The following is an 11,848-nucleotide window of genomic DNA, read 5'->3' on the forward strand; positions in this document are numbered from 1 at the left end:
TGAATCTCTTTCTTCCAGATCTTCGTCTTCAAACCCCCCAACCCAGAAAATTGATCTCGTGTCGCATCTTCAACCTACTTACAATGACCTTTTTCATCTCCAAGCTTTCCAAGGAATGTGACCAATGCCAGAAAATTATTGATCAAAGTTCGATCAAAACCATCTCTTTTGAAAGTGACATGAGCACCCCTCATCAAATTTTGGGTCATCTCTTCAAAGCGGCAGTACCACCAACCATCATCGGACTTCTCAATGAGCATTGCCTATCACCCTTGCTACAAGTGTTTGAATGGTCGAAGTGGGACCTGGCAAGGCCTCAAAGTTCATGGCCCTCGACCACTACAGCCTGGGCAGCTTGGGTCATACAAATGGAAAAAATCTTCGGCAAGCAATGGAAAGCCCTAGGCATCTACGACGCCATTCACCTTTCATCCATGGAAGTCATCCTGGACAAGGAGCTCCTCTTAGCAGCCTTATGCTTCTGGTGTTCAACTACTAACACCATGGTCCTCCCTCTGGCCTCATTGGTCCCACCATCCTTGACAGTACTGCCATCTTGGGGACTTCCCCGACTGGGATCCCAATCGACGCCGCCCTCTCTGGGTACCCGCTGAACCTTGACCTGAAGGCGCTTTTTGACAAACGGGCCCTTGAGACGCTGAGCAGTGAAGGCCAAGCACCCTCGAAAGAAGAGGTTCACAAACTTCACAAAAACTTCTTCAACTATAACACCCTCTATCTCTATTTTACCGACCGAGGAGAAGAGGCTCTGCAAGAAGGGGAACACGAGGTTTTCCTCTTCTATTGGTACAACAAATTTATCTGTTGTACCAAATCCAATAAATGTCTGGTCGAGAACATGCCAGTGGCCGAAGCTCTGGCTAGCGGTCACACTTTGGCACTCAGCCCGGCCATTCTCGCCCATCTCCTACGCTGCTTGGCCGAAACGACATTAGATAAGGTCGACCCTCACCAGAATGGTCATCTCTGGGTCTTCCAACTCTGGTTGCAGGTCTACTTCGCCCCTCTTCGACCAACGATTGCTGATTTCTCGCCTACGGAAGCGGTCGGCCCTCAACTAGCTTCTCGGCCAACACCCCCCCACCAAGCTAAAAAAGTGTTCAGATACTTTTTCGTTCTCGACAATCTTTCTAATGATGAGTTCTTGATCTGTCGTCGTCGAAAATACCCTTTGCCGATCAGGCTTCTTACATCCGTGTGGGGCGCGAATGAAGATGCCGACCTTTGTCAATCCTGGGGGTCTTTCGTGCTTACCCGCGACCTGCCTCTCAGTTGTGAGGGTCGCCGAGCGGGTTGGGAAGTGTATCATCCCAACTTCCTCGCTCGGCAGTTTAGATACCTCCAAGGTTGCCCGATCCCTCTTCTCTCCTCACGGTCCGTCCTAAGCCGCGGACGCGAACCTGGTTCTTCAGAGAAGGAATGCGATGATGCCAAAAAGGAGTTCCAGGGGCGATGCCAAAAATTCCACCTTTGACCGGCCACTCCAGAATCTCTTAGCACCAATACCTTCGGCGATTGGTGGGAAGAATACACTAATAGCTTCTTCAGCGCACCGATTGAAGATGTCATTAACAAGATCTTCGGCGATCGTCCCCACAAGGCTCCTACTCCCCAAACTAAAGAGGCTACCCATGGTATATAACTTCCTTTACATATTTAGATATATATATATCCTTACTGTTATTGACTTGGCTCTCAATTATCAGGCAGCCGAGCATCGAAGAAGGTAAAAGCGCTGGCTGTAATTGCAACCAAGAAAAAGGCAATCTCCTCTTCCAAGCCGAGCAAACGACCCCGACAGGAGACTGAGACGGCCGTTGCAGTCCCTCGTCCTACAAAACGCGTTAAGAAATTGGCAAACAAAGGGCAACGAGAAATTCATGTCATCTCTAGCCAAACGTCAGGAACAGCCACTCCCGATGTTTCTCCTTTCACCCCAGTTGTACGCATCCCGACGGTCGTGAAACCGGCTCCGACAAGTCAAGCCCCCAAACTCGTCTTGACCCTCCAGTCGTGACCAGGCCAAGGACTGCTCCATTGGTCGAGCTGTCTGTAGTTTCAGGGTCAGCCGCTGTACCTGTCGTGGAAGAGGAGGTCCCCTTGGCCGAGAGAACTCCCCCTAAAAATCCAAAACACAAGGCAGTCGTTCTAGAAGAGAGTGACGGGAGCAACGAGATTCCGATGATGGGTCGCTTTCAACCATGCAATCAACCTCCCTCTGCGTCCGAGGCAACTGTCCAAGTCAGCCATTCTGTGACCGACCGTGGCAAACGACATGTCGTAGAGCTAGAGGAGAGCAATGGGAATGACGAGATTTCGCTGGCGGGTCGCCTTCAACCCCGTAATCAATTTCCCCTTGCATCCGAAGTAGCTGTCCAAATCGGCCCTTCTGCAGCCGATCGTGGCAAACGACTTGCCGTAAAGCCAGAAGCGACGGCGGAAACACCCATTCATCCACATGATCAGGACTTCAACATTCCTCCCCAAGAAGCCACTTCGGCCTTCGTAAGTAACCCTACCGCTTTCCTTGGTTATTTTTCTGTCTTAGAGCTCTAAACCAGGAAAATATTAAATGTCAGGTGCCTGCCCACTCTTTTCATCAAAAATTCTACGCGCCGAAGGGTGTTATCTATATTTCTTGGTCGCCTCAATGGCCATCGAAGGTAGATAACCTCCATCGGCCACGTGAACTAAGAAGCAGTCTAAGACACTGGGCTCGACCATTAAGTTCTTTAGGTTCGAGCAACGAACCTGAAGATATGGCCGAAGTCTCCTCTCGGCAGGTTTAAAACAAAACCCTCTTGCTATCTTTTTCGTGATGTCCTTGAGCTTAAACTGATTTCTGGGTGCAGCCTTCATAGGAAGTTGAGTTTAAAGCTCTCTTGTCAAGCACTACCAGAGCGGCTGGTCATTCGACCACCATAACTGAACCCACTGATTCAACTGCTTTGGCTCGATTGCAAGAATTCTTGTCTCTCTCGGCGTCGCAAGTCCTTGAGCGCAAAGGTCCTGATTTGTTGGGTGCATGCCTAAACAATCTCGGAGTCGATGGTCAGATGAGTGCCGAGGCTATCGTTTAAGCTTCGTCCACCTTGAAGCGCGTTCGGGAAACCTTTAGTGTCCTCGAGAACGCTCTGAGGGCTGAACAAGATCTCAAAGCAGCCGTGGCCGTCTAAGACGCTCTTCAGCCGAAGATAGATGTCTTAAAGGTGAAAGGAGAAGCCTTGGCCGACCTTGACCATCAAATAGCCGAATTGGCAAAACGAAGGTCGGCTATTGCTTCTGAGCTTGCGAATGACTTTGAGTCGGGCGGCAAAGATTATTTAACCGAGTATGCAGTGAGGGTGAAGCGAATCGAGCAAGTTATAAGCATCAAGTCGTGCTTCTTTTAAATCTTCTAACTCCTGTCTCATGGACTGATTATATTCGGCGCTAAACAAACTACTTTGTTCCATTATTCGCAATGAATTTATGCTTAACTCGACTGGTAACATTGCATCGTGTCCGTAGGTTAGTGCATACGGGGTTGTCCCAGTCGTCGATCGGAGCGATGTTCGATATGCCCATAAAGCCTCATTCAACTTTAAATGCCACATGCCAGGCCTTTCTTTTATTATTTTCTCGAGAATGCCGATCAACACTTTGTTACTTGCCTCGGCCTGCCCATTTTCTTGTGGATAATACAGTGTAAACTGTTCAAGCCAAATTTTCAAACTTGCAGTATATTCTTTAAACCTCTCGGCTGTAAAGATTGTGCCATTGTCGGTTATGATCGTTTCCGGGACCCTTTGTATAAGACCATGAATCTGACACTGTATGCACCCTCGTGTGAACTCGATACAATCCTTTAGTATTCTTGGCCAAAAATAGCCGTGTCGTCGAAGCAACCATCGCATTTAACGTCCGGACTGATGAGCTCCGCAAACCCCTTCATGGACTTCTGTGATTACTTGAGCACCCTCTTGGGGGCCGAGGCATAGCAATAATAGACCATCCTCACCTTTTCGGTATAACTTGTTTTGATACATGACATAGTTTGTGGTGTGAACTCTTGTCTTGCGACTGTGTTTGCCATTGGGATTGTCAAGATACTGCATAATGGGCTTTCTCCAATCATCTGGTATTGCCTCGATGGCGTAAACATCTGTAAGGTCTTGTCGGTCTAACAACGAAGGTAAGGACATTACTCTTGTGCGTATCACGTTGTCACGTTGAAGGACTTGCTGGTTAACCAATGCCAGGTATAGCTGTCGTAACACGGGTATTTCTTGGCCTAGCTTGCCCCTAAGGAGTTGTGCATCGGAGGCGATTTACGCCAATTCGTCAGCGTCGGTATTATGAATCTGGGAAATATGTTTAAATGTAATACCGTCGAAGGATTTGGCCAAATAGCTGGCGACCATGTGATACCAGGGTATAACTCATGCATCGAAAAGAACCATTAAGTTGGTTAATCACAAGTTCTGAGTCGCCAAGGATGAGGGCACGGGTCGCCCGCAAGTCATGAAAGATTCCAAGGCCGATGATAAGGGCTTCGTATTCAGCTTGATTATTTGTGCATTCAAAATCCAACTTGAGCGAAAAATACCAACAATCGTGGTTTGGGATTAAATGACAATTCCAACGCCAACCGAGGATGAAGTACTTGAACCGTCAAAGTACATCGTCCAGTAGTTATCGTGCATTTCAACCATGCCGATTTCGATGTCGTTGCCCCCAAAACCATATGGGGAAGGGTGTTGAGCAAGGAAATCAGACAGTGCTTGGCCTTTGACAGCTTTCTGCGGCACGTATTGCAAGCTAAACTCGAACAACGCCATTGTCCACTTCCCAATTCAGCCTTTTACGATTGGTCGGGTGAGCATGTAACGGATGACGTCGGTCTGAGCAATGACTTGGGTTACTGATAGGAGCATGTAATGCCGAAGCTTGGAAGTGGTGAAAAATACGGCTAGACAGAGCTTCTCGACGGCAGAATAATTGATCTCTGGTTGATTGAGATTTTGACTTAGGTAAAAAATAGCCTGCTCTCGTCCGGCGTCATTGTCTTGCACGAGGAGGCAGCCAATGGACTCTTCGGCCACCGAGATATATAGCTTGAGAGGCTTACCGCGCCGAGGTGGGACAAGGACAGGTGCTGTTGTGAGGGAGACCTTGATTTGGGTAAACGCCGCCTGATGCTTATTTGTCCACTTAAACTTATCTGAGTCCTTGAGTTTCAAAAGCGTAGAGAACGCTTTCATTTTACCCACTTAGTTAGCTATAAATCGGCGGAGAAAATTTATCTTACCGAGTAAGGACTGGAGTTGTTTCTTCATCGTCGGGGGTGGGGCATTGATGATTGCACGTGCTTTATTTTCATCCACTTCAATCCCACGATGGTGCACGAGGAAACCGAGAAAATTACCGGCTGACACACCGAAGGCACATTTGGCAGGATTCATTTTGAGGTTGTGTTGACGCATGCGCAGGAAAGCATGTCGGAGATCATCCAGATGTGACTGCCGGCGTTTAGATTTGATTACAACATCGTCGATGTAGACTTCGACGATAGTTCCAATTAAATCATGGAATATGGTGTTCATTGCTCATTAGTACGTGGCACCGACGTTCTTAAGGCCGAATGGCATCACAACCCATTTGTACGTACCGAGTGCCCCCGGGCAGTGAAAAGCAGTCTTGTGCACATCGGCTTCGGCAATGAAGATTTGGTTGTACCCGACATGTTCATCCATAAAAGATAAGATCGCATGATTCGCTGCAACATCGATTAACAAACCTGAAATCGGCATTGTATACTCATCTTTGGGAGTTGCCAGATTCAGATTTATGAAGTCGATGCAAATGCGCAATGCACCACTTTTCTTTAAAACAGAAACGATATTTGCTAACCATTCGACATATCGAGCTGTCTGAATGAATCCTGCTTTCAAGAGACGAACCAGTTCATCCTTGATGCCGAGTTGCACTTCGGTCGAGAATCATCGAGGTGGTTGACAGAAGGGTTTATACCCAGGTTTAATACGTAACTCATGTTCGACAAGAGTGTGATCTAAGCTAGGCATCTTGTGGCAGCTCCAAGCAAAACAATCTTTGAACTCCTCAAACAGAGCATGAAGTTCGGCTTTCATAGGTTGGGGGAGCAAAGCACTAATAAATAAAGGACGTGGGTCATCGGCCGTCCCAACATTAATTTCTTCCAACGGGTCATTGACTTGGGCCGATTGTCTTCGAGCTCGGCCAGGGCAACTTGAATTTTGTCAAGAGATAAGACATGACCATTATCTCCTTCGGCGAGGAACTCTACGAGGTTAACACCTGAATTTGGTTGCTTAGATATAGTATACCAATGAGCCAGCAGTCGTTCCATAGTAGATGAAACCGCGACCTGACGTTTTTCCCGATCGGTGTCAAACATCGAGGTCGGGGATGAAGTTAGCTAACCCGAGTCTCGCCGAATCCTGATGGACAGTTTTGGCATCAACCTCGATAGCTTTCTGAACAGAAATCCGAGTCGGCCGTCCTTCATCATTGAAACCTTGTAAGGTGATGTAGCCGACGTGGTCATCATAATACCGTGCTTAGATCATGTTAGCTTCGAATGGCTGACTATCGGCCGGGTGAACAATGATCGATTTGCCGTCCCAAAAAACGAGCACTTGATATAATGATGAAGGAATACAGCTGGTTTGATGAATCTAGTCTCGACCAAGGAGTGCATTATACTCGGTCTTGGAGTCGACGATGAAAAAGGCGGTCATGTGATTACGGCCGGTAATGTTTACCGCTAAAGGAAGCACCCTTTTGGTTTGGGATTTGTCTCCGACGAAACTGCTCATTGTGATCCCAGAGGGGATAAGTTCGTCATTGGAACGACGTAACGCCTTCATGATGTTTAGAGGCATGATATTGACAGTGGCTCCACAGTTGACAAAAACTTTAGAGACTGGATACCCTTCGATATGGGCCGTTACATACAATGGCTTCAAATGATGAAGTTTGGCCGATGATGATCGAGGAAATAATTGGGCCAAAGCTGCCTTAAGGTTATCATCTTTTATTGTTGATTCGACTTCGGCAACAGTTACAAAATCAATGTGACCGGCTTCCTCGGCAACTACGTCGCAATCGAGGAAATTCGGTTGAGATGTGCACGACTGAAAATCAGTGGGCAAAACATGGACCATACTAATTTCCATGTTATCCAGGATCGACGGGCCCATTGGGTTACGATCATCCTCTTCAGGCTCCTCTCTTTCCTGGTCACCGACTGTGGCATCTGCTTCCTTCGGAGTTGTACTAAGAGACTCATCTGCTCCTTCTTCAATGGTTTGTTCCCGCGGTGTCTCTTAGGAAGTCTGTTTGTTCTGTGTAGGTGCCTCAGGTGCGTCTGAAATCAGAATTGTGCCTGGGATTGGTGCCAGGATACGAGCTTGCTCTTGGTACATTATACGGGTATCCCTGGTGTCGAGATAGGCATCCAACTGTGTGACTCGTGTTATTTCATCGGTCGTAAAGCCGAAGAGAGAAACGGCCGAAAAGACTTCGAAGTGGTATCGTAAATACTGAAGGTCCTCCAATGAGAAAGGAAGGTCTGCTGCATCGATATCAGTGTTTGGGTCGACTTCAAAGCCAAGGACTCGAGCTTCTCGTATGTACTGGAACCTAGCTTTCAATCCTGGGTCTGAGGTCTTCTGAATAATTCGCTCGACATCTGGGCAAGTTAAGACGAGATCGATTGTATCTTAACATGCTTTCGACAAACCATATAGATCGTTAGCCGAATGCTTTTTATGAAACTCTCGCATATATTCCAAGGCCTCCCCGAGGAATGGTGGATGTAAATTCCGTCGAATTTTGATCAAAGGTTCTTGTGGGGTTGGCGGGGACAGTTTGCTTTCAGCTTCTTGCCTGAAATGCTCGAAGCATGCCTTCATTTCCCTGGGTCGAAGAAGAAGTTTGATCCGTTTATCAGCCTCTTTAAATGTGGTTTCAACATCTCGATTGACCAGCCGTTTCCCTTGAACCAGCTCTGTCATAATAGTTGGGGATGGTTGTTCATCATCATTGGCAACCATTTCCTTTGGTCGCCATTTAGGGACTGAAGTTTCTTGGGCTGCCCGTCGGCGGGCCATGCAGTCTATTATTTGGTGCCGACATTTCTGGGATTTGGACAGTGTATACGCCTTTCGAAGAGTGATATGTATACCAATGCTGGTCTCGAGGTTCGGGAGGTTTGAAAGTTTTTTGGCTCTGCGATGATTTCGAGCTGTTAGAATTGCGTATGTAATAATCTTCGTCATAAAATGGAGCATCAAAATTGAGGCACCGTCTGACTGAAGGTTTCTTTTCCACCCGTACTTTAGGGCCGAGCCTATCAAAAACCCCTTAATGTTGACCTGCGTCGAGCACCTTTTGCTGTGTTGCGACTGTAGGTTGGTCCATTATAGCCTGAGATGACTTTTCCTTCAGCTTGGCGTTGACATTTGGTTTACACTTTCTGCATAAAACCGCTGACCCACCTTCTTCATCAGTGCTGTAATCTGTCATGGGCTTGACAATAGCGGGTCCCGTTAGAGCTGTAGGTGGTTTGTTTGAACGAAAATCAGCATTGAAACATGGTCGAGAATTCTGATTCAGAAAGCGTTGCGTTGTAACAACCTCTACCTTCCCTTTTCCTTTGTCCCTAGGTAGGCGAGCATCTACCATATTTACTGTTGCCGTGGGAAATGGGCCAGTATCAACACTTATCTTCTTCTCCGGAAATCTGAGTTTGCCGTTATCAATCCAGTTTTGGACGTTGTCTCGAAACACGACGCAGTTATTCGTCGTATGTTTGCTTGAATTATGGTATTTGCAATATATCTTTCCTTTAAGCTCTTCGGCCTTGGGAATGTTATGCCCGGGCCGAAGTTTGATGATCTTCGCTGATAACAATTAATCAAAAATTACGTCGGCCTTTGTAATATCAAAAGTATAAACTTTTGACGTTTTCATTGTTTCTTCAATGGCCGAGTGGGTTTTGACTTCCTTAGAATCAATTTGAGTCAGTGCCTTGCAAACGTATGGCTTATCTATTACTATCTCAGCTGCGTCCACGCTGACGCATTCACCTTCGATCGATGCGTAACTAACAGTGGGATTTTTGTAGATCGTCCCACGGGATGGAGCTTTCGAGATCTTCTCTTCGCGGAGCAAATAATCATATTGCTCGACATGCTGGGCTAGTTCATACATATCCCGAAAGTTTGCCCCCAAGAATTTCTTTTTGTATTCTACGTCAAGACCATTCAGAGCAAGTCTGAGAAATTCGACTTCGGGGAGAGGTACTCGGCACCAATTCCTGGCCGATTTAAATCTGGTAAGATAATCCATTGGTGACTCATCAGATGCTTGAGCCATCATTGCTAATGAGGACACTGACATTTCCATCCCTGGCCGATAAAACTGCTCATGAAATTTCTCGACCAACTCCTCCCAACTCTGGACGAAATTCGGTGGGAGGTTGATATACCAAGCAAATGTTGAACCGGTCAGTGAAAAATTGAAAAGTCTTAGCTTGTGAAAGTCGCTATTGACATCTCCGCATTACGCGGTGAAGCAAGCCACATGTTCTAACGAGGATAAGGATGATTCTCCGGTAAAAAGGCTAAAATCTGGGATTTTGAAACCTCTAGGGTATTCGAACTGTTCCACATAAGCTGGATACGGATGTATAAATTTAGGGAACTTCAACCCTTTCTTCATGGCCGAATCAATCATCCGTTGAACCTCGATCATATCAACGGGTGTTGCTTCTACTCTATGGTCGGATCCGTCTGACCTACTATTTGATCCTCCTCATTTTTCCAAGTTAATTGGTTTGAACCGAGCAGGGATTGACTCGGTCGGTACAATTAGTAACAGATTATTTCTTGGTGGCAAGTGCTGGGCAAGATCGAAAGACTTACCGTTGTTAACCTTACTAACCAGTATTTCAAGCAATCTAGTTTATGCCTCACTGGTATTGCGTATCACGTCATAAAGTTTATCGATTCCTCGACTAAACGTTTGTTCAACCGTCCGAGACTGTTCGTCAAGTCGTTTTCGAAAAAACGATCTTGTTGGTGGATCAGATCCTTCACCACCATCCTCGCCACAATCCTCTATTATCCCTTCATTAAGAACACAGGTGTTGCTGTTAGGGATTTCTAGACCACGAAACTGACCACCGAGATTAACTTCCCTTTCTCGACGAGTCGCGCTTGTGGACTCAGATGTCACAGCGTTAAGGGGATTATGCGCCTGTGGCACACTTTGTCCTATGTTCTGAATTGGCAAATCAGCTGTTGATTTTCCCATAGCTGTTTTCTTTTTTACCGATCGCGTTTCAATTGGCATGAACTTCGTAGTTTAACACTGGGTCCCACTGGGCGTGCCAATTGGCACGAGCTCGGCTGAGGAGTAAAATTTATTGATGTTACGTTGGGTGCTCGGCTGACTTCTGCGCCTTGCGATTACGACCGAGGAAGGAACACGTCTCGGTCTCTTGGGTTTTCAAACCTGAAGACAAGGCTACTATTCTTACGAAGTTCACGAATCGTCGTTGTCGGATTCGGTGACAGTGATGGTATTCGTCAGAGTAAACTCACGCCGAATCGACACCAAAGTGTAAGGGCATAAATACTCAAAACGGATGTAAGTATTAATAGTGAACGTGGTTCGGCCGTCTGAATGCCGAACTCTAAAGCCCACTTGAGAATATCCAATCATAAAATAACTCGGCGTGCAATGCACCGAGCTCAGTAAGCTGTAACACCTCACTTCGTCGAGAAGGCTAATGAGATGACCTCGATCAATAAGGATTCGAAAATCCTTCTCGACCGAGACTTGGATAGGTAACCAACCGTCTTTGCCGCAGTGTTGTTGATGCCAATGGAAGATGTTGCGAGATCGACTGATTCTACGGCGACAGAGCTATCTATGCCGACTGAAGACATCATCGGTTGCTTTCACAGTGCTATTGATGCCAACGGAAGCTGTGTCAGCGAAAAGAGAAAATAAAAAATCTCAAAGTTGTTGAGAGAGTTTGCGCAGGGCAGTTGTGTGTTGAATTGGAGAGGCTTGAACGATGCACAGCCTCCTCTATTTATAGCACCGGATACCTTATAGGTCGAGTTAACACCCTACTCGGATTAGGACTTCTTCTTCTAATCAAACACCATCCCTAGTACTCATGCTCCCATCAGGATTTTGAACCTATCTTTTCATCGAGCCGGATTTGGGTTATTAATCTCACCGAGACTCCTTATTACGCCAGGATTCGACTCGTCTTGTAGTATAGCTTAACCGACCTAGGTTTGAAAGCCCACGAACTAAATGCTCCATGGTAACCTTGTCGTAAGGCCTTCCGGGCCGAGAATGATTCTATACTCGGCCCAAACTAATATTTTGGGCCCAAACACATATGCACGCCATTTCTTATCGTAGTTGAAAAGATTTGAACTAATTAGGCACCATATGCATTTGGATCACTCCGAGTGATTTCCATTGGTAACTTTGCAAGTTGTGCGATGCGACTTGTTTGTTGGCTCCTCCACTTCATTCACCTATGTGGGGCTCGGCGGTGAAGTAATGATCAATTAATTATTTTGTTTTAGTTTTCTATGTGCGGTTCACGATCTATTTCAAAGTGCCTAATCTAGGCTCTTCATTTCTCTAAAGTTGTACATATTTACATATTGACATCTTATAATCATTAGTGCAGATAGTATCACTACTACATTAACACTTCTCGCGAACAAGCGAAGTTCGTCGTGCAAAGACATATTTCGTTGTTTAAATATTA

This window comes from Malus domestica, chromosome 13 (genome assembly GCF_042453785.1).
Source record: "Malus domestica chromosome 13, GDT2T_hap1".
Classification (NCBI taxonomy): Eukaryota; Viridiplantae; Streptophyta; class Magnoliopsida; order Rosales; family Rosaceae; genus Malus; species Malus domestica.